This window comes from Bactrocera dorsalis, chromosome 4, assembly GCF_023373825.1.
Source record: "Bactrocera dorsalis isolate Fly_Bdor chromosome 4, ASM2337382v1, whole genome shotgun sequence".
NCBI lineage: Eukaryota > Metazoa > Arthropoda > Insecta > Diptera > Tephritidae > Bactrocera > Bactrocera dorsalis.
The window spans coordinates 2,753,934-2,781,847 of NC_064306.1; the positions used below are offsets into that span (position 1 = coordinate 2,753,934).

The window sequence follows — 27,914 nt, forward strand, 5'->3', positions numbered from 1 at the left end:
TGTTGAACAGCAGCTAAGGCGCGCACCGATTGCTCCAGCAAAGCAGTAAGTGCAGTTACTCATCCTTAAATGAAACTTATTTTTTGCAAAAAACTTTTAATTTAAGAAAATGGCAACGTTTAGCCTGCAGCAATTGCCAATTTAATGTCAATTTTCCCCGCTTATTTCTTCAACCTGCACCGCACGCCAACAAATGCTACTAACTACCAGCTGCCACAGCCATGGCGAGCGACCTTGGCTCGTGAAAATGACATTAAATTACTTTGTCAAACGGAAAGCAGCAGCAGTGAAGTATTAGAAATGAAGGGATTGCGAGCAAAATTGCAGACTTGTTTGGAAGGCGTTAAGAGCTGAAGCTCAAGCTGAAATGGTTTTGCCCGTAAGGCGCTGCCGTTATTACTTACACATTTAACCTGGCTGTCTAAATGAAAATTGAATTTTATTATTGCATTTACGCCAGCGAAGGATAAGACAGCACAAATATAAATTGCGAAGTGCAAATAATAACTTTTCCATGTTTGAACGTATCTATTTACGTATATGTAATCAACATTAGACTTTGTTCGCACTAGAATGATAATTTATCTTTGCAACTGAGTAAATATATTAAGAAAGTGTGAGGTATATGAAATACCACAGTTAAGTTAGGTGAAACCACGTAAGGTTACAATAGATAATCGAACAGCTGCTATGTCAAACAGCAGAGCAAAATATTAAGTGATAAAAGCGATGGTAGAGGAGAGTAACGATATTCCAGTATAGGTCGAAAAAAATGCAATACCACGGAAGCCGGTTCTAGTGTACCGGAATTCACCCGGATTTTAAATATAATGTTGTGACAATATCGTCAGCGTTAGTTATCAGTCCTTACTAGGAGGTTATTCAACACCTTTGGCGTGTCCGTTCGCACGAAAGTCGGATCTGCATAACTGGAGTGGATGCAGATTTGAAGAGTCGTAGCTTGAAGGTTTTTTACCAACCTGAACGAAACCGTTCCCTCGACAGCTGGGTCTTCCGGCATAAAATCAGGATATTATCTGCCGTCGCTAGTATTTAGCAAGTCCGTTCGCACGAAAGTCGGATTTAAGTAATTGGAAGGGACCGGGGTTTTATCGTCCTTGCTTGAAGGTTTTTCAATACCCTGAACTAATCCGTTCCTTCGATAATCAGGTCTTCATAACCGCATAGACCCAGATGTTATCGTTTAAGTGCGCTTTAGCCAAGCGAGCACCCGGCGATAGCGGTTTTTATTTTTTTTCAGTCGCAAGTGACAGCCGCGCGTTTGCTAGCCGACTCAGCTACGAAAACTTCCGAGTGCTTACGCGAACTACATATTGACGTAGTACTGTAAGTTATTTAGAGTCTTTCACAGAAGCACATACTGTTGACTCGCTGACTGCTTTGTTGCATTGAAAGCAAATTGTTGTAATAAAGATAATAATCAAAACATAAAGTCATTCAGTTGGTATGCTATTGTAAGCGCTGCAGCAGATGCGCCACAAAGGCAGGCAGCATGTGCAGTATTGACTTACGCATAATGCGTGCGTTGGCGAAAGCAGCCGTGCGTAAGCCGGCGTCTATACGCTCATGCGTTTATAAGCGCAGTTTGCGCATTTACGCGCTTACGTGCTAGTAAAGTTGTTTGTTATTTTTTACAATTTGCATAAATAGACCATATATCCAGGACACGCACACCAATGCAAATTCACTCATATGAAGTTATGTGTTTTAACGCCGCGTATGCCTTAATACTTGCGCCATTTATGCATATATATTTTATGCAGCAAATAATTTTCACATTCCTCATGTAATATATGTATGCATGTGTGTGTATAATGTTATTTAGCGCTTATGTGTGCGAGTGTGCAGCCACTCAACGGTTTGACGCTCAGCGCACTTGTTAAATTATGTGCAATAAATTTCATATGCAAAGTTGCTGAATTCATACGGTGCATGTATGCAGTGCATAAAAGCAAGTATTACAAACGACAGCTCATGCAAATATGCAAACATAGCTATGACTGCGTGTGTGTGTGTATGTGCGCCGTTACAGTTTCAATTTTATTTCATTTGCTGTATGTATTATGCATGCCGCATGCGGCAGATAGAAGCTTGCAAATGCGTTTGTTGGCTGCTGATAGTAAAATGAAATATATTTTATAAAATATCCATATGTGGCGTAAATATCTATAACTGCGGCAAAAATGTTAGTGTAAATAAACTCAAGTGTTAAATATATTTATTTATGCACTTTGCTTTTATTTGAGTATTATTGGGTTTTCCGGTCAACATGCCCACATATACTGCAAAAAAAAAATGCAATTCATGCGTATGCCATATGAATATGCAAATAAAGCTCTAAGAACTTTCAAAGTATTGCCACTGCAGATATAGGCACTAGGGTGCTTCAAATTTAAATAAATTTTTTTTTTTAAATTTTTTTTTTATTAAATTTTTTTTTAAATTTTTTTTTTATTAAATTTTTTTTATTATTAAATTTTTTTATTAATTTTTTTTTATTAATTTTTTTTATTACATGTTTTTTATTATTTTTTTTTATAATTTTTTTTTTATTATAATTTTTTTTTTAAATTTATTATTGATTTCAGCTGAGAAAATTCTTTATTTCTATTAAAATTTAATTGAGACATTCAAGATGAGTCTTTGAGCTTTACTTAATCGAAAAAAGCTCATATACTTTAACGCCACTATAAATAATTAATTAATAATATTCTTAAAGTTGAGTTTTTGAGGTTTTCGTAACATTAAGACACAGTATGATTATCTGTACAAGAGCTGTAGTTATATCGACTTAAAACTAACTAAATTTTTAAAATGTTGAAATCATATGTATTTGTTGAGTATATTTTTAACATCAAATAAAAACATTTGTGAGGGTAAGATGCATAATTGTATTTTTTTATTTATATTTATTTTTTAATTTTTTTTTCTTTTACTTTTTTGTTTAATTTTTTTTTATTTATATTAATTTTTTAATTTTTTTTTTAATTTTATTTTTTTTACTTTTTTTTATTTTTTTTTTTTTACTTTTTTTTATTTTTATTTTTTTACTTTTTTTTATTTTTATTTTTATTTTTTTTTTTACTTTTTTTATTTTTTTTTTTGTTTTTATATTTTTTTTTAATTTTTTTCTTTTACTTTTTATTTTTTTTATATATATATATTTTTTTTAGCACCCTAATAGTCACAAATATGTCCATATGCCACCCCTCCAGCGAAACATTTTACCACACACAGATTGCCTTGCCTGCCAGTATATTTGCCTTATTGTATTTGTAAATCATAAATCGAATATGCAAAATTTCATACAAGTATGTAAATACTTGTAAAAATGCGGAACATATTTCACACATAATCACTTACATATGCCAGCTATGTAATGCCTTACATTTATCTGATAAACATTCAATTTGATTGTCATGGAATCATGTGAAATGGCATTTAAGGTGCTTGTAGAGTGATTTTCATTTGAATAATTAATAAAAAGAAAAAAGAAACAAAAAAATAATAATTCACCACAAGCTACGTAAAAATTGTAGCATGTCTAAGCGTATTAAAAAATCTCAACATGTGAGCACCTGCTAACAAGATTTTTGCTATCGATTATTTTATCTTTACACTAATAAGTCAGTGTCAGTGTTATTTGTGTGTTTAATTTGTGAAAGTGCTTGAAAGAAATTTAATATTAAATTAATATTTAAGAGTTTTGATTTACTGGAGAGATGTGTCGCTATGTAGTTAGTACCCAGTAGGTGTTAAATATGGATTGCAAATATGCGTTTGGAAAAACTGATGGCAGTGAAAACACTGATGAACATATTTCAGAATATTCACAAATTTTCTATCGTCTGAATTGTGTTAAGGAATCTCACCTTATGCTTATCGCATCGTTCAGAGTTACTTAAGCGCCAAATACAATTAATACAATTAAGCGTAGAAATTATTTATTTATTAATTATTATTATTAATTATTTTTTTTTTATGACTGTATCCTTTGTGGCATCAGGATCTACTTCTTTTAATTTTTCGATTAAAGTCGCATAATCATTATTTTTTTTTAATTCTGTTACAATAATCTTTGTTTTTTATTTGCCAGAATGATGGCAAAATTTATAAATTTCAATAAATTCACTTAGAAATTTTTTATTATCCATTTTACTTTTCCGCGCACGTCTGTTCCGTTCAGAAATTACTACGATTATGAGCTATTTCGCCATACACGCACGAACAGTTCGCGCAAATGTTCGCCAAAAATTAAAATGTTTTGATTTTTGGCGAACATTCGCGCGAACTGGCAAACACCACCATACACGACAGAAAAGTTCGCAGAAACATGACATAACGGGAATGTTCGCGCAAATGTTCGTGTCGTGTATTTGCCGCTTTAGTTACTTTAATCATTCCACCAAACCAAAAAACACACCAAAATGTCAATTCAGGTGAATGCAATGGTTGTTCATGAATATTTTGTGGGTTTTCTTCGCACCAGAATCGACAGTTTTGTTTATTTACCGCACCACCCACATGAAAATAAGCCACTTGCTTGGTCCCAAGTGGTAAATAATCGCCAAATATAAACAAATGAGCAATGCGCTTTAAGAATAAGTATTTCTTAGTCAGAAAACACGTTGAAATAGTTTAAACCAAACGAATTTGCCAGAAATTGCAATTGCTTGCGTCCACAAATTCAACACATTATCCAGCATTATCGGTGAGCGCGCGCGAAAATACATCCGCAAATATCGCCACTCAAGAAGCAGAAGCGTTTGTCAAGAGCTAAAGTTGCTACATTTCAAATTAAAAATTAAATATTTGCAAGGAAGAGCAGCAAGCAGCTGCTAGCGCTGCAAACGGAAAGCGTATCAAAAGTTTCGCGCGAGTAGCAGCGGACAATGTGTAGCAGAGACGAAGTAAAAGCAAAGCGGAAGATGTCAAGTAAAGCAGGAAATGCCAAAAGTTAAGAAATTATAGCAGCGGCATGCAATGGCGCAATGTTGTAGCAAAAAACAGCAGCGTTGCAATGCCACTGTAGCCGGCAATGCGCGGTGCGGACTCGGTAAATATTTAGCAGTGGCTTTCGCCGCCACTGGCGTTCGTTGGCGACACTTAGCATCCTGCCGCGTTGCTGTCGCCCTACACTTCACGTCGCCTGCATGTGTATCAGCTGCGCGTGCTAGCTTTGCTATTACGCCTTACGCTTTGTCGACCTTTGCTTATTTGTTTACTCGCACGCCTGCCGCTTGTTGGTGCTGCCGCAGTCACGTTGTAAGCAAATTAAGTGTTTAATTTTAATATCCTACGTATTTGAGCGCCTTAACTCCGCGGCGGCTTCAGCAACAGGCAGCCGCTGCGCCCAGCGTTGTTTTCACCTGCGGCTGCTAACAGCGTGGCCTTTTATACGCCTTTCTTTAGTGTTGATTTCTTGCGCCGCACATTACGCCGCAAGCATCTCACTCACTCTTGCTTCTGTTCAACGCTTTCAGCGCTTATCCATTACACTTCACTTAATGCTTGAATTAACATATTTTCCCTGCCAACTCGCAAGCGCACAAACTCTTCCGCCGTCGGCGATGCCACCTCTGCTGCAGTGATGACAGGAAATTCTAAAATTAATAAACGCTTTCATAAGTGGCACGCGAAGCGTAGCCAAAGCATTCCGGCGGCTGCAACGCTGTTTGCCTTTTTTAATTAATTAAGTAGCTGCGATTTTGCCGCCTCGCCTTTAACGTTGCGCATTTATTTTTCCTCCGCTGTTCTGCTCGCTTTTTATTTCGCATTTTTATGCTGCTCATCAGCTGCGGCTGTGGTGGCTATAAATTGCCAAGTGAAATCGCTGAAATCGCGCGTTTATTTATTAAAATGCGCTGCCCGTAATTGATGGTCGCTTTAGGGTTGCCGACGCGCACAGCACATACATACATACATATACCATTCTAGCTTTGTGTGGCGCATGGGGGCACATCGCATTGTTGGATTCTCATGTAAGCTTCCAAAGGGGATTATTTGAAGCGGTTTTCAAGGGATCAGCGCTGATTTTGTAAGCGCGGCAATTGACCTTGTATGCATGAAATTCCTTCCATGACAGCATTGCATTTGATATCAAGGCAAGTGTGTCAAGGTAAAGCTGTGCAGGAGTGGGAACTAAATTATTTTCTAAAAGAAATTTCCAAAAAATTGAATTTATTGCCAAACAAACCTTGAATTGAGTTTTTTCCAAAAAATTTATAAAAAAAAAAAATAAATTTCTTTCTAAAATTTAAATTTTTTTAGAAAAGAAACAAAACTTTTGGAAATTTTAAATTTTCTAGTAAAAAAAATTAAAATATTTTTTTTAGGAAAAAAATAAACTTTTTTAGGAAAAAATTTAGTTTCAAAACATTTAAATTAAAATAAAAAATAAATAATTAAATTGTTTTAGAAAAAAATTAAATTTTTTACAAAGAATTTATTAATTTTTTTTTTGGAAAAAAAGTTAAATTAATTAAATTAAATTTTTTTTCTAAAAACAATTCTAAAAATATTTTATTTTTTTATTTCATTTTTTTAATTTAATTTTTTTTTATTTTAATTTTTTTAATTTTTTTTAATTTAATTGTTTTTTTAATTTAATTTTTTTCAATTTTTTTAATTTAATTTTTGATTTAATAATTTTTAATTAAAATTTTTTGAAATTAATCAAATAAAATTAAAAAAAAAACTAAATTCAATATTTTTAGAATTTTTTCAAAATTTAGTTTTTTTCCAAATATTTTTTATGAACAACCTGCAGTTATTAAAGCTAAGTTAACTAGTAGAAATAACTTTTTAATATTTAAAATCATTGAAATGTAAAAATCTAACAAATAATTTTTCTCTTTTCTTTCCAGGTATGTACCGAACTTTTTATTGCTTTCAATAATTTCCATAAGTAAAATGTTGTTGAAAATAGCGTATTGCCACAAAAACAACTCATTATCCGCCCTAGGCATAGCGGTAAGTGTCTTTAAAAGTACTTAACACGCCGCCAACCGCCGCTCGTTAAGCCCATTAATTTTGATTATTTAAGACGCAATATATTTCTTGACTCATTCTGTCGGTGTGCGATTGTACATGTACTCGAAATTCAACTTAGTATTTCGCCTTTAGTCTGGCAGCACTCTACAAACACACGCACTCGTAAGCACGTTTGCCACAAACAAACGCTCGCACGAGCAATTCCCCTCACAGCAATTCAACATGACTTGTCCCCAGTGATGCACGGCGGGGTCATGTGAACTGAGGCAAAGAAAATATTGCAAGGACGTGCAAAAGAGTAGCTATAACGGGGAAAAAGAAAAGCTGTGAGCTAGCAGCAAGCGTATAGGTTCTTTATGTATATATGTATATACTTTGTAGACAGCAAGTGAGGTTAGTTGGTAAACTCGTAGGTGAGATCATGAAAGGCACTCGTAGTCATGCAGTAGATATTATTGTAAGTCTACTGACCGTAATGGAGTTGCAATTTCGTTTTGAGTTAGAAAATAAAGCTAAAAAATACGAGTTAAACAACTTGAGAGTTTGCTACCAAACGGAAGGAAAGCCAACAAAGGGAAAGCAAATATATGCTAACGTTTCCTGTTTGTATTTGCAGATAGTCATATCCTGTGTTATGCAATTTTATCTTACAAAATTTTATAGCGGCAAAGAGGTCCTTGTGGAATCGGCAAATAGCCTGATTTGTATTTGTATTGTATTCTAACCGAAAGAGAATTTAAGAACATGTTTTGTAAGCTTTTAGTCTATCTTGTACAACTGCGAGCTCGAGTCTCAGAAAAGTTTCTGAACCTGAGCTGGGTGAAGTACAGTTAAAGCTTTACAGTTCAGCTTGCCTGATGTTTATGTTTGAGACCCTTGTAGTACACCGCACAACTCGATTGGTGTTTAAGTCTGAGACTGGACCTGTTATGACTCCGGCAGCCAAATCTGTATGTAGAAATATAATCTCGTTTGAAAGGTTGTCTAAAGTGAGCCATTTAGGCTTTGTTAGCTCTGTACTTTTTTTGCCTTAGGAGAATGAATTCATGCCGACCATTCGCAGGCTTACTAATACCTAATTTGTTTTTAGTAGTTTGAATATTTTCTTGCTGAGCTTCAAAGGCTTCACTATATAAAATGGTAATGAAAGCAACTTGTTTTACAGTGTGTTCCATCGCAAACGTTTCGGATCCAAGCTTCATTTTAGTAGATATTTTCACCAAAATAAGCACTGAATGCCATAGCTTTCTTAAAAAAGTTCACTGATTCACTAGAGGTCTCTGATCCAATGTGATTTTAGATTCTTAGTCGAAGAGCAAATCTTCATTTATCATAAGTCTTGACACTTTGCAACCTCCCGATCGTTCCAATATAATTATTAATTTTACCGCTGTAAATTTCAAAGGCTTTTAGGAAAATCTGTCTATCCACCTTTCGAACGTTCCAGTACGCAGGCGTCTTGAAAAACTTTGCGTAGTCAGTACGACGTTTGGGTTCGCTTCTTTGATAAGTTTGTTTTTCGGCAAACCTTTTGGCCAAAAATTTATGAATTAAGCTTTTAGTACAATAAAAAATTGGAAATATAATACAATTGGGAACTAAAAATAAACGCGCAAATGTCATTTGAGAAATTGCTTCAATTTTCTAGCAGCTTTTCTTTGCACTTACGCGCAGCACATTTTGCTGTAAGTTCACACGCCGTTGGGTAGCGCTTACATGTTGCTAAACAAATAACCGTTGGCTTAACCGTAGAATTGGTGATGATGTGCCAGCGCGGTTATTGCGTTCAGCTGTGCACAATAAGTTTTGCACTGCAAAGAACTCCACGCACACACACATATGGACTTGCAATGGCAAAAGTTTTGCACACTGCCAATTTTGCTTTTTTCTTCGTTTCGTTTGCTTACAAACGCGGCTACCGTTGTACGCCACTCGTTTATCAGCAACTAAGCGCTCTAAGCATACGCAAACGCCGCTTCAACTGCAAAGTTATTGTTATTGTTTTTGGTTTGCAACTTTTTTCTGCTTGTTCTGCAGCAGCTAAGCCAAGTGATAATCTCTAAAAATCTTTTACGAACTTTAAAGTATCGTTTGCAACAATAACAACAGCAATAATACGTGTTGTAGTAACAGTAAAATAAAGGTTACACTGCGAGCCATTTGAGCATTTTGTGCGCATGTTGTAAAACTGCAATTGCAAATCGAAATGTGCTGCTTGTGATTTTAATGCGCATTTGACGACGCTTAATTGCTTGTTGCACAAGTTTCGATTAAAAGGCATGGCATTAAAATTTAATTAGCCGAATTGGTTGTGCAGTAAAAGCATATGGACGCGCGCGGATGAGCACATTAATTGAGAATTTGCATGTTTTGCAATGCCAATTGCAAACTATTATTGTTTTTACTTTTGCTTTGATACAACTTTTCATAGCGCCTTTTTATCTGCTGCAGCATTTTTCCGCAGCACGCGCACTTTTCCGCTAAATCGCACACTTATTTGCGCACAATAAACCGCGACACTAGTTTATGCGTGTGCGTCGCCAGCAGCCAACAGCCAACATATGAACGCGCGTACGCGGCTCACTTATGTATGCGCATAGGTCAGCGCTAAGGCGCTCTGCAGCAGCGTGGCACGTGCCACATTCGCTAATCTGCTGTCGAAAGCTGCTTTTGTTGGGCGCGCGTGCCACAAAAAACATGCAATGCGTGACTTTTTTCTACATGCTTTATTGCACTTTTCGAAGTGCAAACATTTACTTTTTTGTTACAGTTATTTGTTTTACTTTTTTGGCTCGATCATGCGGCGACAACCAATATAGCCATTGGCAAAGAAAGCAGTGTAATGGCTAATACCACTTACCGACCATTGTACCAGCGTTGCATGTCGACACCCACTCGCGCGCTACTCGCGGTCACCAGCAGGTCCAACTCGGTAGCACTCTAAATGCTGCCAACTTGCAACGCTGTGTGCAATTGCAACCAGCGTATTGAGATTTCTGTTCGCACATGTAGCTGGCTTTCGTATCGATACGTGTGCGGCATATAAGACTTCTTAAAAGCAGGTTTGCAATCCCGAAACCAGAAGATACCGACTTTTCCGTGCGACGCGTGGCGCGCTGAAGTCGTTAATTGCGCGAGATTGATGAATCCTACACGTCCGCTGTAGGTTTGTCAACTTTCATACTGAATTTGTTCTATAAGTTTAAGTTAACAGTCCCGAACTACAGTCGAAATGTAATGAGGAGCCACCACAAACTACATTTTGCACTGCCTGCCGAGAGCCGCACAATTCTGGCAAAATATTTTTAAAAATTTGCCTTCCGCCGCCTGTAGGATTTGGATCCACGATCTCGGCGTATATTACAGTCAAGCGCACAAGCGCAAGGCATGATCCCGAAAGCCGCGATGTTTCGCGAATTCTCAACTGTTTCGGTTTTGCAAGTTTTAATGTCATGTCGTTGTGATCGTTGTCGCACATGTTGAACTGGTTTTCCAAACCAAACTGCTTCCCCTTTGTAGTATGTATGTACACATCAGCATCGCTGCCGAACACATCTCGCGCTTACCGTACGACATTCGTCGAAATCCATTAAAAATGTGTCAGTCCGTTACGGCTTCGTTCATTCGTACACCAAAATGCTGCTGCTGCTGCAGTGGCAAGCAAGCGTTGACTGCTTTCAGCCATGCCGTTGGCCGCGCGCGTGGCTGCTAAGTTTTAGTTTCGTGTTTACGGCGCGATTGCCATATGCAATTGCTACTTTTTCGTTAATCTTTACGAATTTGTTGGTTTTTCTTCTTTCACTTATCGTCATTGCAGTTTGATATTTCTTTTGTTTGTTTCCGAACATTTCCTGGTTTGAAAAAAGGTGTAATAGATTTTTCGTACAACGGCCGCGCCGCGCTGCAAATCAACGCTACTGTAGCGCACACAGTGGCAACGCTAAGTTTTGTTGCCTTTGGGCAAGCTTGCTTTGCCTACTTGTCTTCCTGCTCCTGGCTGCAGCTTGCGCCAGCTACAGCACACATATGCTCCGCTCGGCCAACAATTATACGCTCACTCGCTTATCCTCTGCTGCAACACTTGGTGTGTTGCTGTGCGGCTTGCTTTTTTTTTTGCTCGATTTTTAGATACATATGTCTGTGTCGCTTAGTTCGTTGCACGCTTGCTGGTTGGTTTGCTTTTCGATAGGTATTATAACAGTAAAACGTGCCAAGTGCTCAGGTTGTCGGAGCAGGACTTGTTGTCGGCGCATAAGCGCTTACACACTTTGTTGTTATACGTTGTTGTTGTAGTTTTGCTGCTACAGTTGTCGACTTGTGAAGTTGTTGCGGTTGTCATCAGTGGATTTTTCGGTATTGGAGCATCATGCGACGCCGCTACACACCACTCAACACGCGCTCACTATTGCAGCGTCTGTCTCCACTTCGACTTCGAATGGCTTGGCTTGCGGTTGAGCGTTGTCGTCTCGCCTGCAACGCTTTAATATAGTCCATGACATGAGTTACTGCTCCACTACTTTACCTTCCATTACATGTTCGTAGCGCTTTGTCTGGTATCTTCCCGACTGCGTGTGTGCCTGATGCCCTCACTGGCGGTCCATTCACTTGGTTCGTTTTTGTATGCTGGCTGCAAGACACTTCTGATGCTGCTGCTGCTGTCATGTCCATTTGTCCAACAAATGTTGGTGATTATTTTTTGCATTTTTCGTTTTTGTTGAAAAGTGAGATATCGGTCTGAATAATGTATATTTTGGTGCATAACGAATACGAGTGAAATGATAAGGTACATATTTATTTGTCATATGGTGTATGCAGATCAAAGTGTAGACGAGCGTTTCTCATAAATGCATACATTTTTTGGTGTTGAGTTGGAAAACGAGGTTTGTAAGGAGACCGTCCTTTGGATCCTGTAAACCAACAATTATTTTGAGTTACGTTTCTACATTTTTTCGTACAAATACCGGTTTCCACTGGAGTGCCTAGAACATAAGTAGTATTTTCAATTTATATTTAATAAATAACATCCAAGTACTTTCTCTGGCCTTATCCTGCCTTTGCAATACTGAGGCTGACCCTTCTCGGTAATCTCTCTATCGGCGAACCAGAAGACAAAGCCGAATTAGCATTCTCAACAAATGTGTGATAGGCTTACAGCGTATGTAGGAGTATTTAGGTACCCTGACGGTCCGGCGCTCAAAGCTAGACTGCTCAAGTTAGCACCTCTTAACCTAATTATTCATTTAAAAGTATCACACGAAAAAAAGACTTAGGTTTTGGATATATGATGATTGTTTAGTTGAAAAATTAGTCGTGGGTGCGTCCGACTGTATATTTTGTCTGCGATTTGTTTTTCGTGTGCGTAGACACCGCTTTCACGGTTATAGCCAAGTTTAAAACAGCGCGCCCGTCGTTCTTTCTTTTCGCTGCTTGACACTAATTAGAGATTCCGGAGTGGGTTCTTTCTCTTCCTCTGCTTCCACCGCCGGGTGCTAGAATATATTCGTTCATTCGGACGACATGGCTTAGCCAGCGTAGCCGTTGTCCTTTAATTCTCTGAACTATGTCAATGTCGTCGTACATCTCATACAGCTCATCATTCCATCGACTACAATATTCGCCGTGGCTTGGCGCAAAGGACCATAAATCTTCCGCAGAACTTTTCTCTCGAAAACTCGTAACGTCGACTCATCAGATGTTGCCATCGTTCATGCCTCTGTACCATATAGCAGGACAGGGGTTATGTTTGACTTGTAGAGTTTCGGCTTTTTTCTCGAGAGAGGACTCTACTTTACAATTGCCCACTCAGTCTGAAAAAGCTCCTGTTGGCAAAAGGTATTCTGCGTCAGATTTCGAGGCTGACGTTCTTATTTCTGTTAATGCTGGGTCCAAGATAAGCGAAATTATCTCGACTTCGAAGTTCTGACAGTCAACTGTGACTTGGCTCCCACTGTTTGTTTGATGACAGGAGATATTTCGTCTTGGCTTTTATTTTCTTTTTATTTCCTTTATTTTTAACCGCTTTTCATTGAAATTCACCATTTATTTTATAACTTTCCGTCATTAATTGTTAAGCTTTATCACGTGATTGCTTCCGCTCGTGACTCGTCTATATATTATCTACATTTCGACACACTTGGATTATTTGTTAATACTTAATACGTCATCTCAACGCACCAAGTTGGAGCCCTGTTTACTATACATATGTATATGCAGCCATTTGCTGTGTAATACGCGCGTACCACATTTGACATCATTAATTCTGGCGTTGACGTTTGTATGCTGAGCTGTCATTACAGTTGGTGCTATGCGCTGTTTAAATATAGAACATAAATAATAGCAAAATGTACACACAATATGTTCTAACAGATAGATGTGTGTGAACCTACCTCTGTTTGCATATCCGCCTGTTGCTTCGCGTACTTAGTATATTTAATATCCGCTTGTAACGCCACAAATCCGGTAGCTGGCAGTGGCATTACTAATCGAATTGTAACGGCCCCATTTGAGTGTGTGACTGATGGAATAGCACTCAACAATGCCTGCGCTTACGGTTAATACCGAATGCGTGCCTGCAACCGACTGCTAATGATGCGTGCCGTTGATGATGTGCGAAATGGTAATGAGCGAAGAGAAAAAGCGTTTTCTATTTCAACTTTTCTATTGACATTTGTGTATAATGTCATGCTTGTTGACGTTTGCTTCAGTCATAGAATGACCGAAAAAGATCCATTTTGTCGTTTAACTGTTTAGTTGGCGGTTATTCGTTTGTAACCTCAAATTATTTGGCGTCTAATCAGCAAGACTCCAGTGTTGATTTTGTAGCGTTTTGCATACAAATTTACATGCTCTAACCGTATTCTGTGTTGTTACAGAAGGTGCTTTCAAATCACATATTCTCAGCTTTAAAAGTCATTGATGATTATTATTGACGTAAATCATAAAATAATCCGATATGCTTCCATTTGACTTCTTATTTTTAAGCAAAAAAATTTATAAAGAGAACAAAGAAATCTAGCGCTTTTTCATGTTTAATAAACGCATCGTAACCTGATTATCTTAAAACAATTGCTGCGCGCACTATTTGCTCGCGCTTATTCCGTATTTTTCTATTTTGCCATGCACTTTATTATTATTAGTTTTATTTTTGCATACTTGTTCTGCGCCCTGTAAAGCTTTGAAGACAGCGCTATAGACAATAAATCATTTGCAGTTGACTCGCGCACGGCAGAAGTTATGTAAAAAAAAATGTAAGCACTGCTGAGTGCTGCTCTCACGCTCAACTGTTGCCCACTTTACACACTCTTCCCTCATCACTTTGTATGGCTGTATTTACATATGCAACCGATGCGATGCACGAAGTGCGCACCGGCCCTCATCGTTGACCAATCAAATGCTGGCCATTGCTTCGTGGCACTTCGTACATGACACACGAATGGCTACTTCGTTGACAAGCAAACACTTGAACGCTTCAAGTGCGAAAGATAAATAACATCGTTGTTGTCATCGTGCGGCACGAGACTTTGATTACTGAGCGTGCATAAATTGCTCGTGTACGTTTCACGCTCTCTCTCTCTCTTGCGCTCTCTTTCATTTTCCTGTTCAGCTGCCGTTATATGTGATATTTTTATTCCACACATTTTTGTCATTATTTGACTTCGCAGCTCTTCTCGTATTTGCTCGCTCTCTTGTGGATTTTGTTGTCAGCAAAATATTGGTTCGCTTTTGCAAATAGTTGAATTTTTATATTTATTGCTATTATTTCTCATGTGTCGCGCCGTTTGACCGACCGTTTTCGGCTAACCGACCAACCGACTGCGCGACTTCGTAGCACGTATCTCTCGGTTGGTCAGCTGCGCTAGTTGTTTTTGTTACTTTTGCTATGGACTTTGACTCTATTATAGTGTAAGTTCGCACAAAAGTTGCAACAGTATCAGCGATAACAACAACAATGCCACTTCCAAGTGTATTACCGTCACATTGCTTGTTGTTATTTGTTTATTTATTTTTTACTTGCATCTACTGCCGTTATTGTTAGTGTGAAATCTTGCCATGCTACCTCGTTCCGTTGCATTTCTATTTGGATATTAGTATTTGCAGAGCAAATTCATGTTTTTGGTATAATTTGGTCAAAATCTTATCATCGCTATGGGTTTTTGTGGTTTCGTTAGGAGATTCTGGGCAATTTTTGTTCCAAAGAACTAGAAGCAAGGGTATATCTGTGTTGACTCCAACATCTGCTTAGCAGATCCTGAGCGCTTGATCCTAACAGATAAACGTAAAGCTTAAGTATCATCGTATTAAGACGTCATGGATCTAGGAAACTTACTAGTTCCATAACTTGTAACAATATCGAATGAACTCTTCTAGCTCTAAATTTTTGTAAAATCCGCAATTCGTCCTTGAAATACTGCCCCTCATGCAAAAACGTGGTCAGAACCAGTTCTGGACAACGGTAAAAAGAGGCATTTGGAAAGTTGTATTTTGATCTTTACCTCCTTCAGTGAATTTTGTTTCGATCGACTGAGAGCGATTTCCACGTGAGGGGAATTTCAGTTCCGGACACAAGAAAAAATTATACGGAGCCAAATCTGGTGAATACCGTGGTTGATCGATGGTATTCATAACGTTTTTGGCTTTAAATTCGGTCACAATCGTGGCTCGATGCGATGGTGCATTATAATCGTGTAAAATCCATGAATTGTTCTTCTACAATTCCGGCCGTTTCAGCTTTATCGCGACGAGTCGATCAGGAACGCGTTTCAAATCCAAAATATCCACCAGAATCGTTCGAACGGACTCGCGAGACATATCTCTAACACTTGCCTCACGATTTTCAAATTCCATATCCATATCCATAGGTCATCCAGAATGAGGCTTGTGTTCAACGATTTTTCGACAGTCTTTGAAGGCTTTGTACCACTCGTAGGCTTGAGTTTTTGAGCTGCAACTTTTTTTCAACGTTCCCGAATTTATTGTTTTTGGTTAAATGAAGCTTAAAATCGCACCTTTCCAACACCATATGGTATGACACAATGTGATTGGTAGCAATGGAGATAGAGGACTGCAACGACATCTGTTGACAAAATACGAAAAGACTTTTTCGACTACCCAATACGAGTATATAGATGTGGAGCACATCGGCGCCACAGCAAGTGTTGCTAAGGCAACTAGCAGCAAGATTTGACACCGAGATGTACCTCGCAATAAGCAAAATATTAAAGAAAATAAATAATAGTTCCGACCTTCAAAACGGGTTCATTGAGTTCAAAAATTCGCTGGTGCAAATAAAAACTAACCTTCCGGCTATACGCCTACACGCTTAGATAGAGACCTACTCTATACGTACACGCCTATGTGCGTAGATGCGCGTAAACTTTGTGCAAACATTCAGAATTTTTTATTAGCTTTAATCGCAATTTTTGCCATATTTTTTACTCATTGGCAAAATAAACAAAACGAGCGAAATAAAAAACGCCGAAAACAAATACTTTGCGCAAAAAAGCAACGATTTTTTTTTTGAAGGTCTAGTGTGCCAGGCAGCCGCTTGATAACGTTTGCATATGTATTTGTTTATTCGCATATCTGTATGTATGTATGTACGTGGTACCTTCGGCCTTCACACCAATCGAAGAAGGAAGTTTGGCTTTGCACAAACACACAGCAATACTTAACTTGACGTTATCACTGGCATTTGCACCCGTTCGCAAAATAGTCGTGCGCGCAGCAGCAGCAGCGCGTTTTTTTTTCTGTTTTTGACGGCTGAAAGCTCCGTTAGAGAAAGCGAGGTCGGTCAGTCCACGTAAATACAACAATATTCTTATATAATACGCATGGTCTTGGAAGTTCTGTTGCTGTCGTTTGTAAATACCGAGCTTCATGTTTGCTATAATTTGTACCGTTATCAATTTTTCTCTTAAGTATCTATAATTAATTATCAAACACATTTTATATGCGACAAAGTAATAAATATGTAGCTACTTTAAGTGTCTTATCTCTGCGCTGTTTAAACTTGAAAGTGTCCACTTCAGTTGGCAATTTGGGAAAACGCGATTACGGTTGTTACTCATCACTTCTTATCAGCGCACGACATGAAGTTGCTGCGCGTGAACATTTTCGTTTAGCTAGAAATTTCAGACACTTGAAAATGTGTTGAGGACGCACTGTTCGATCGATTTGATTCGAGCAGTTTTTTTTAAGATGCTTTAGTAAGTTCTAATCACCGTTGATTGCTCGAAAATACTGCAATTTAATCGGGTTGTTCTTGAGGTCTGTTATTCTTGAAACATTTCTTCAAAAGGTTAGGCCAGAGATTCTTCAATCTGAATTCGATAAAAACGCATTCCATCAATTAGATCTTCAAAGAATGTTGTTTGGTTGATTGGAAGCGAGCTCCAGACCGCAGGCGTTCACACTCAGACCGTCGTTAGGCCGATTACGCTCAGTAGATTTAGCAAAATACCTGATCTATCCCAACTGCCCTGTCCAGCTGTCTTTTAAGTTAGAGCATTGGTAGTCGTGGAAGCCTTCATGTATCCCTCAGCTTTTAGGAAACGTATTTCCTGAATTCGACAATTCTGTGTACTCAGATAATCAGTTTCGAAGAACCATATTCTTTCTTCTCTGGTCGTTAAGGAAATTGCAAAACTTTGAGAGCTCTAAGTATTCCAATTAGGATCGTGAGCAGTGTGTCAACATCATTTTATGGATTTGTAGATTATTTAAAAGTCTATTTTTAGAAATCCATCTTTCCAATATTAGACACACATTTTAAATTTTTGTCCGCCCGAGCCAAGTTGAGCATTATATGTATTTAATACCTAAAAATATATATGTATCTAGTCCCAGAAATCACCCAAAATACATTCTAATACTTTAATTTTTAACAAACAATATCAAAATTTAAGTAAAAGCCGCACAGCTAATCCATTTAAACCAACTTAATCAGCCCAAAAGCTCCAACGAATGTTCTCGAAGTGACGTCGCATGCATACTTGCCGTTGCTTTTACTTCTGCCATATCTTCTTCCACAGCGCACAGGCGTAATGTGAGCGGAAAACTGTCAGCGTTCGATGCAAACACACACAAATTCTTGCACATAAGCGATGCAAGGGGTTTGACTCATAGTGAGCCTGAAAAAATTTCATTTATATTAGAAATAACTGCCAGCTAGGTGCAAGTAGGCGCACGAAGCAGGCGATGGAACGATGGGCCTATGTCGGGAAAACGTGAAAACGAGTGGAAAATTTTGCACAAAATTCGCAAAGTCGCGGCGCCTCGGGTTTGTGTGTTTGGCCAAATGAAATGTAGAAAGCAAGTGAGTGTGAGCGCGCACTCCGCAGAGAGCGAGAGAGAATGCGTCAGCTGTTTGCTGCTCTACCAGCGCTCCACTAAACCACACACTTGCGTCTCACTAACTGTAGCGCTACTAATCGTGGCAGAACGTCAGACGCAAGCATTTTTTTGTTTACACAATTTTCATATACTTTTGTATCTTTGAGATACACCGCTGTCGGCACGTACTCGAAGAAAACGCAGGCGGCAGTTGGAGGCGAAATGTGAGTTGCTGGCCGTACGAATTTGGGGTGGGCCTGTTACTTGTTCGTCCGACGCTCACGACTCTCGCTGCAGCGTTCTTTCTCGAATGTTATACTCATGCTCTCTGGTGAGTGTACAGCGACTACTAGCAGTTGCCTATAGTACGACTGCCGATTCGTTGTATGCTTCAGTATTGCTCTACCTGTCGAACTAAACATAACACACGGAACGCTAAGTGAAACGTACGTAAGCCAGAAAACAAGTAGCCACCAGCTGTAACACACTTACACACCCGTTCTCCAATGTGCGCAATAATGGTGTGTAAGACGGTCGCGACGACGACAACTTACCGCGTAGTTATAAGTTTAGATACAATTTGCACGGCGGACATATTTGTTGTTGCTAATGTCGTGCTTTTCCACACGCTGCTCGTATAGCTAACTGGCATACATACATACATATAAATGTAAAGCGCAAACGTTTTATGCTTATTTTGTGTGAGTTTGTTTTTTCGCCGTCACTGTGCGCGCGGGTGCACTATTGCGGCCGCCGGCGCTTGCCGCTGTCGTTCCACGCCACTTCAATACGCCCCCAAACGTTGGTAGTGCGCGCCTGAAAAGCAAAAATAATAAAACGTATTTAGAAAAACATTCACACAAATAGCGCGTTGAAAACAGAAAAGTCAACAACAACAACAACAACAAAAATAATTATTGTAAAATAGCCGGTTGTTAGTCGCTCGCTGACTAGCTGGTTTGGTTGGGTGCTTGAGGTGTGCGGTGGGCGGCAACGCTGCGCTTGATTATTGTTGTTGTTTTGATTTTGCTGTTTGTTATTTGTGTGTGTGTGCGGCTGACTGACTCGCGTTTCGTTTTTTCGCCTGAAACGTGCGCGTGAAATGTAAATAAGAATCATATCGAGATTTGTTGACTCGTTTTGTCGCTCTTTCTGAGTTGGACCATAGGAAATGTGGGATTAGCTGGCGATTTTTTATACACACACACACATGCATATGTGATGAGGCGTGAATTTGTAAAATTACAGATAACATTTTAATAAATTTTGGCGTATTTACACAAAAAATGCCGAAGGTGTGAAAGTGGAAATTTAGAAATCGTGAAAAAAGCTAAAAATATTGTTGACAAATAAAATATAAAAATATAAATATAAAAAGTGTACACATAAATGTGTCTATCATTTTAGGCACATAAATAAGCTTTAATAGTGAAAGAAAAATTGCCCATAATTTTTGCAGTTTGTTGCAAAGCAAATAAAAAATGCAAATGTGCGATAAAATGGAATACAAATTTGCCACAAAATAATATAAAATATAGCAGCACACAATAAATAAAAAAAGTGCGCTAAATAATGCGCCCAGCAGATTAAGAAATGTGTGAACCAACAGAAACGCCAGTGAAAGACCGCGTATGATGCCGTGAAACTATGAAAAATTTCAAAATTTCTTTAACACTTGTTTGTTTGTTTGTTTTGCTTGCTAAGCTTATTCTGCGCCAAATGTGTAAATTATCAGGCGCTTTTCTGATTCTTTCATATATTTTTTACAAATTGTTCAGATAAATCGAGAAAAGCTGTTGTTGCTTGAATAGATTTGTTTACACAACCGGCATCTAAGAGGCGCCAGTGCACACATGTTTGTTTAAAATATATTGAGTTATGAAAAAATAAAGGAAATTTGAATGATGCAAAATATTTGCAAGGTTTTTAAAAGTAAATAATAAGTGGCGTTTAAAATGTTTATAAAAGAACGGAAACAAAAAAAAATAAATTTTGATTTAAAAAAATTTTGAAATTTAAAATTAAAAAAATGTGAAATTTGGATTTCAAAAAAATTTTAAAATTTGGAATTCAAACAAATTTTGAAATTTAAAATTAAAAAAAAATTTTAATTAAAAAAATGTGAAATTTAGATTTCAAAAAAATTTTGAATTTTTGCATTTTAAAATTGCACAAAAACAAAAGATGATAAAATGTGTTGCACGAGTTGGTATAAAAAACATGTGAAAAAAGTGTACAAAAATTATAAAATTTTAGTGCTGGAAACTTAAATAATTACTATTTTAACCTAATAAATGTTACTAAATATCTTTTAATTATGAAGAGTGTTAAAATTATGCTAATATTATACATAAACACATTCAATATTCAAAAAACCGCGCTTTATGTAGTTTTTGCTCTAATTCCTTCACAAGTGCTCATCACAACATGTTGCCTCTTCCGCTTCCAATGTGCTAAATAACTGCTATTAATAAACGATGGGACAGCAACAAATCATCGGCATGCCAATAATCATATAAATGTGTTTAATACACATAAATAATTCAATTAAGCATTGGCTTAATAAACTACATAAATAATTTGAGATTGTGTTAAATAAATTAATGAGTTCAATCAACAAAATGCAGTAATTTAGTTATTACTTTGTCAACGATAGTCGACTATTATCGCGTGTAATGTAATGTGTTTGATTTATGTTTGCTCGCTTACAGTGTGTTCACACGGTAGCTTAATTAACAACACAAAGTTCATGCATAATGAAAAATCAATGTTGTTATGAATCCTTTCATTTTGCGTTAAAAATTAAGGTTTACAGCACAAATTTTGTGATAAAAAATATTAAATATTCAAAATGTAATAACAACAAAATTGGCGATTAAAAAACACAAAAATCAATTTTTGAAGGAAGTTGTTGAGCTGCACTGCTGAATTATTGGCTGTGACTTTTTGAAAAAAAAAAAAAATTAGAAAGGAAAATGATTGGTTTTCTGTGGAATACTTAAAAATTTGTCGAAAATAACGTCATAATAATAAATTTGCGAAATCTTTTCAAGCAAAAACGTTAAATTTTGAGTAAAAATACCCTTCACTTCAGGTCAGTTTGTATGACAGCTATAAGCTATAGTGATCCGATCTGAATAATTTTTTCGAAGCTTGTACCGTTGCCTCGGACAGTAGTATACGCCAAATTTCGTAGAGATATCTCACGAAATAAAAAAGATTTCCATACAAGAACTTAATTTTGATTGTTCAGCTTGTTTGGCAGCTACATACAAAAATATATGTGTGTATGCTATAAAGAATGACTTGTTAAAAACTATTATGTTACAAAAAAATATTTTTATCTTAACAAAAATATTTATGCTTTGCTTGTTTAAACTCCAGCATCGCTCAGCAAGTGCTTTGTTTGTTGTAAGCTGAGCCTTTTCTCGCTAACAATTTTCTTCCAAAGGCAGAATGTCAATTAAAATATTTATTTCTTACCGTGCTCTCACATCCTTTCCAGTTATCTGCCTTCCCCACCACTGTCCTCATTACAGTTTGTTGATTGTTTGCCTCTTCTTGTGCCGCCTGTGCCGAAATATTGTTTTTGTGTTAAATTTACCAGCTGCGCCGGGTGTTCAATGTCAGCGCACACACGCAACAACTACAAGATAAATACCAGCATGAAGGAGCAGCCGTCCTCTGCGTCACACAATCATCAAAGACAAAGAGGTGCTTCTTAAAGTATGGAATGAAAAAAAAAAAAAAACTGAGCAGAAATAGCACCAGTAGCAGCAACAGCTGAGCGTCATGGTACGCGCCAACTGTTGTTGTTGTGTTTCGTAATAAAACAACAAATGGTATGAATACCACTTACTTTTGGCTCGTTATGATTTGGGCAAAAGGATAATAGGTTGGAAGAGCAAGGCAATACAAATACAGCTATTCAATGATGAAGCCGTATATGTAGCTATAATCATAAAAAGAATAATAATAGCAACAAAAAGGGCTCAAAAGCAACAGCTTTTGCCGCAACCACAATTGCTGTGCCTACGCGGTAAGGGTTCCTTTGCTGGGCGTTGTTGTTTTTGCTTACTATTATTTGGTTTACAACCACCGCAGTAAACGTCAGCAAAACTTACGCACATGAAAGCTTCTGAATGTCCTGTATTCTTATTCTTATTTGCGTCTTGATTTGTCCTTCACGCACATTTGCCTGCTTTGCTGCGTCACTACTTGCTTACTACGCAGTTAGCTTTTGATTTTCTTATACGCGTCTTCAGCATACGCCAGCACTCCTGCTTTGTTGCATGTGTTCCCTGGTTGTGCGGAGCGCAACAATTGTGAGGGGATTCACGCTTGCCTACATCAATCGCGTACTCGCGTTGCCAGCGCTGATTTTCAACGCTGTCAACCGTACCTGTTTGCCTTAACCTGAACACCGCAGGACTTAAGCGCCCTATTTTTGTCAATAACTGTATGCTGTGAAGTGTATGTCCTTTGACGCGTCCTTCATGTGGCTTGTTTGTATTATCGCCTGGTCGCCTGTTTGTTTACTCTGCTGTCGTCTATATTTGGGTATGTGGCTATACATATCTCGGCGCCGCTCTTACTCTGCTGTTTTTTTTTCTCATGAGTCATGAGGTCTCATTTCAAATTCGGCGAGAATTCGCTTGAATGACTCATGGTTAATAAAACCTGATAGCACTGAAGTTAGCGTTTATACCACTTTATACCAGATTAAAATATACTCTCTTGTAACAATTCAACACGTAAACTTTTGTTGTTGCTTTTAATCAAATTTTGTTTGACTAAAATAGCCAACAGAGAAATGGCGAATCGAAGGTAGCTACAATTATTTAGACCTAACCTCAATCACACTCTCGAGCGGAAGCTTTCCATCATCATCAGCGTGACGTTCTAATTCTTCCGCCATAAAATTTCACCATTTCTAATCTCACAACTCAGCTGATATGTATATAAACAGATAAACAAATCATATTCTTTGGCATAAACCAAGGAAATATACTCGCTCATATAATTCCAATGAAATGGAAATGCGCAAAACTAAAAGCATAAACAAAGCGTTTGCCAATCAAATCAAATTCACAAAAGGCAGTTAAACCAAACATATGAAAAGTTTTTTTTTTTTTACTTTTAAGTTGTGCTAAAAACACCGAAGCAAGTGAAGAAGAAATTAAATAATCAAAGCGAGAATGGACGCATGAGTGATTGAGTGACTAAGTAGTCAATAAATAATTAGTTTATGCGGGAAAATGTACGTTTCGAGCAGTAAATTGAATTGGAAAAGGAAATCATTGAAATGAAAATAAACTTTGTTTACAAAAACAACATAAAAATTGGAGCACTTCATATGTGTAGATGTAATTCAGGCAGCTATGCTTATAAAGTGATCAGTTTGAACAGAGAACTATGCAAAAATGTCGTTAAACGAATGGTGAATGCCAGTAGAATCGATAGAAAATATCAAAAAAGAGAAAAAATTACATAAATAAAACCTAAAAAATAACAAACATAATATTTTAATATTTATAAAAAATATTAAAATTATAAAATATTACAAATTTTTAAATTAAATTGACTGGATTGCTCATTTACAAACAGCTGGTAGTAAGGAGACAATTTCGATAACTGATACCTATTTGAGTGTCGATAACAATGTGCGCATTTCTTACGCAATCTTAGACGTTTAATTAGTAGAAACAGTCTATTATTGTGCAGTCGACTGCAACGGCAACTATTGACAAAATACGAAAAGACTTTTTCGACTACATAATATTTAGTTGTTAGGCGCTTAAATAAGCGATGAAAAAAATTAAAACTCAGTTTATAAAAGCAAGCGAAGATTTTTTTTTGCGATTTTTTTTAACTCAACTTTAAATCTTCGCACTGCGGCAGGCCTATAATGTTGCACAATTCCACTTGTAGGTCACGTTGTGCATTTTTAATGCCTGCTTTTGTATTGCAACAGTGTTGCAACTCGAGCTGTAAGTCACTGTATTATAATGCAGCCATGTATATGTACAGCTCATTTAAAAACGCATCAAGAACAACAAAATCAGCTACACGCACACATACCACACATTAGCTTAATGTTATGCACTTTTCAATTAAAACACTCAGTGGGCGTCGGAGCGTTCTAGAGTTAATGAGTCAGCTGACTTGCGGGGGTGTGCTGCTGCTGCTGCCTGCAGGTGGGATGGGCGGTCTTGTCTGTAAATGCGTAGTTAAAAATGTAATTAGTATTTAAATGCGGCGAATGTGGTAGGAAGCATGCGAAAAAAAAACGAAAAAGTAAAGGAAAAGCAAAATATTCAGTTAAAAATTGAAGTTTAAGAAATAAATTTTGTAAGATAAGATAATTGAAATGGAAAAAGTTGAAATAAGTGGAAACAAAGCGCTAAAGAACACAAAGAATATTAAAAAAAAAACTTATTTACAGCTACAAAATATTTTTTAAAGATTTTTTTTTAAATTTTTTTGTAATAAAAAACAATTAATTAGTTGTTATTATATTTTATAGTTAATTGACTTGTGAGTATTGCTACAAAATTAAATATTTATTATTTTTTTTTTATAAATTTTAAATATTTTTTTTTTATAATTTTTCATTATTTTTTAGATTTTTTGTGTAAATTAATTATAATTTTAATTTTTTTTATATCTTTTATAATTATTGTCTCTTAATTAGTTATTATTGCTTTTTGCATTTATTTTTTTATAACTTTGTTTAATTATTTATATTTATTTTCATTATTATTTTTATTTAATTTTATTTTTTTCAATTTTTGTTTATTTATTATTACTTTTTTAATTTTTTTTATTTTTTATTTTATTATTATTTTATTATTATTTTTTTATTTTTTTTTTATTTTATTTTTTATTTTATTTTTTTTTTTTTAATTTTTTTTATTTTTTTTTTTTTTAAATTTTTTTTTAATTTTTTTTTTAATTTTTTTATTTTTTTTTTAATTTTTTTTATTTTTTATTTAATTTTTTTTATTTTTTTTTTTTACCACAAAATATCTCTCTCTACATTGTTACTCAAGACTTCAAATCGTCAAATGTATCCTCAATTTTTTTTTTTTCCAAATTTCCATTTGTTGTTTATTTTGGTTTCGAATATTTCCATATTTCTGCTCTTCTTTGCCGCTTGCGCCACCACATAATTTCGGCACACACTTATTTAATTTTCATTAACTCACATGTCAATCTGCTTAAGCAGCACTTCAAAAATAAATCAAATTAAGCTGTCAATTTTCTATACGCAGCAACAAAAACAACCAACAATAGCATATGAAGCAGACGCTAACCGAAAAATATTTACCAGCGTTGCGCTTCATAGATATGTGAGCAGTTTTTATGTTTGTACAAGTATTCACAACTCTCGAAGCGATCGCTTCAAAGCAAATAACTTCATTAATATTGAAGAAAAATCAATGGGCAATGAAAGGCAGCTACAACAACAAGTAGACGACAAATAAAACAAAATAAATTACAACATAACAGCAAAAGCCATAATTAAAAGAGAAGTTAGATGAGGAAATATCAGAGGGAAGTTGCCTTCATTTTGTCTACTAGTGGGAACCGTTGCAGGCTGCTATGCGGCAGGCAGTTGTATGGGGTATAGACTGTGAGGTGTAGACTATGAGACAAACTCGTGAGATTATACATACTATATTATCAATACATAAGTATGTACACCTGCATGTACATATGTATATAATGAGTCGGTCGCGCTATCAGAAACAGACACAGACAGTTGATCAACCTGCAGAGTTGTTTGTTGGCAAAGAACTCTGCTTTTACTCATGACTCAAGACTAGTGACATTTCACTCGAAGTCTTGCTCTAACAGCGATTTATGTATGTCTCATACAAATTTCTATATCCGCCTTTGATTTTAAACACGATGAAATCCAACAAAGTACAAACTCTGCCGCTAGAGCACACCAGCAATTGTTTATCGAACTAACACTTGTTTTAGACTGCAAATTTATGGCATATTATGTATATATTTGAATATATTTTTTATTATATAATTTATTGCTATACATTTGTAGCTCATCACCCCCCAAAATATACTACTTTATAAATATCATTTGTTCTTCTTGCTTGAATTCTTGTCAGTTCACTTGGGGGAGCGTAGCAACAGCAGCTTGGGAATGTAGTTATTTGCTGTGTTATAAGCAATTCTGGCTGCCCGAAATTTTCTTTGGCTCATTACTCATAAAAAATGAAGACAATGCGTTGAGAGAGCAGCTAAAGAAAGGAAATAGTGGGTAGTGGTGGTTGGGAAAATGAGCTGGGGAAGCAAAATTATTGAAGCATAAAGTTGTAGAGGAAATGCGTAGGTGTGTGAATGCAATAAAAAACCATAGCATGGAAGAATGTATACAAAATTACAAACCAAAACTATTTTATGTATTTAATTTCAAATTATTAAAAAAAAAATATCAAAAAAATTTTAGATAAAATGTTTAAGAAGTGACTTAATTCTTATTTAAAAAAAGAAAATTTTTTTAGAAAAATTGCTTTAGCTGTGACTTAATGCTTCAAATATTAAACAAAAAATGGTGGTTAGACATTTTAATAGCTAATAATGCATAATAATGAGACAAGCGTGTGAACACCATGTAACGATTGACAGTTGATTGCAATCGGTTTTCGTGCTTTAAACGTAAACTGATGCATACTAATTTATTTCAATGAAAAAGTGTGCTTTTTAATATATAGTACATATTACAATTTTTATGAGATATTTCTCTGTCATAGCAAATTCCTGCTGGGACTCACAGCTGCGCATTCAATGGCTGCTTGCTGGCACATATAGCTTCCAGCAACGCACAATGTTCACTGCAATAAATAGCAAGCTCATTTTGGCAGCGATTTTTTGTTCTTCTCCTCTCTCTATTATTCACTGCCAAATTGTGGCATCTGTATCTACTTGAGGTGTTTTGCTGAAGTCGTACGCCGCTGAAGTATCTGTAGAAGCTGTAGCAAGTTAAGCAAACAGTCGTAAATGCAGTAATCAAATAGCGACAGACAATGTTATATATACTTAAGTAAAGGAAGTAACACTTGAGTGGCTGCGGCGGATTAAGGCGCGCACGCATACGCGGTAAGCCACCTAATGTTAAACCAAAGCTGTCCAAGCCACATACCACAGCTCAAGTGTGATGCTGGCACTCGTCGTCAAGGCGCTTTGGTTACTTTGGGGACCTGAAGTAACACTTTGTTGGCCTGCGCAAATAAACAAGCGCAGCGCACTGGTAAATAAACACAATAGCACAAGTGCACCTTTCTAACTGATTTCTTAGCGCAACATGCAATGCAAGGCGCTGCAATTGGTGGCATTTTAAGTGAGATGTTGTCAAGTTTTTGTATGCTTGTTATGGCTGGACGTCGTCGAGGCATCTGTAGAAGACAGCGCGATTTTATAATTCAATCATAAAAATCTGTCTGTGTTGCAATCCGCAGCAACAACAACAATTACCAGACTTACACGTGCGACAAATCAGTAAACAAGTAAAACAGTTTTTTCAAGTTTTTACTGCATTTTTGTTT

The 27,914-nt window shown here is 36.6% G+C and overlaps 1 protein-coding gene and 1 long non-coding RNA gene across 2 annotated transcripts in view; both read left to right on the plus strand.

The window, feature by feature from the left end:
* LOC125778191 (uncharacterized) overlaps nt 1–8,432 on the plus strand; it is a 55,782-nt gene extending 47,350 nt beyond the window's left edge. The window contains exon 3 of the long non-coding RNA XR_007422562.1: nt 6,888–8,432. This is a non-coding gene — a long non-coding RNA (uncharacterized LOC125778191). The remainder of the gene's footprint in view (nt 1–6,887) is intronic.
* The window catches only part of LOC105226124 (titin), a 180,234-nt gene that overhangs the window by 80,291 nt on the left and 72,029 nt on the right, over nt 1–27,914 (plus strand). The gene's annotated exons all lie outside the window — the stretch shown is intronic.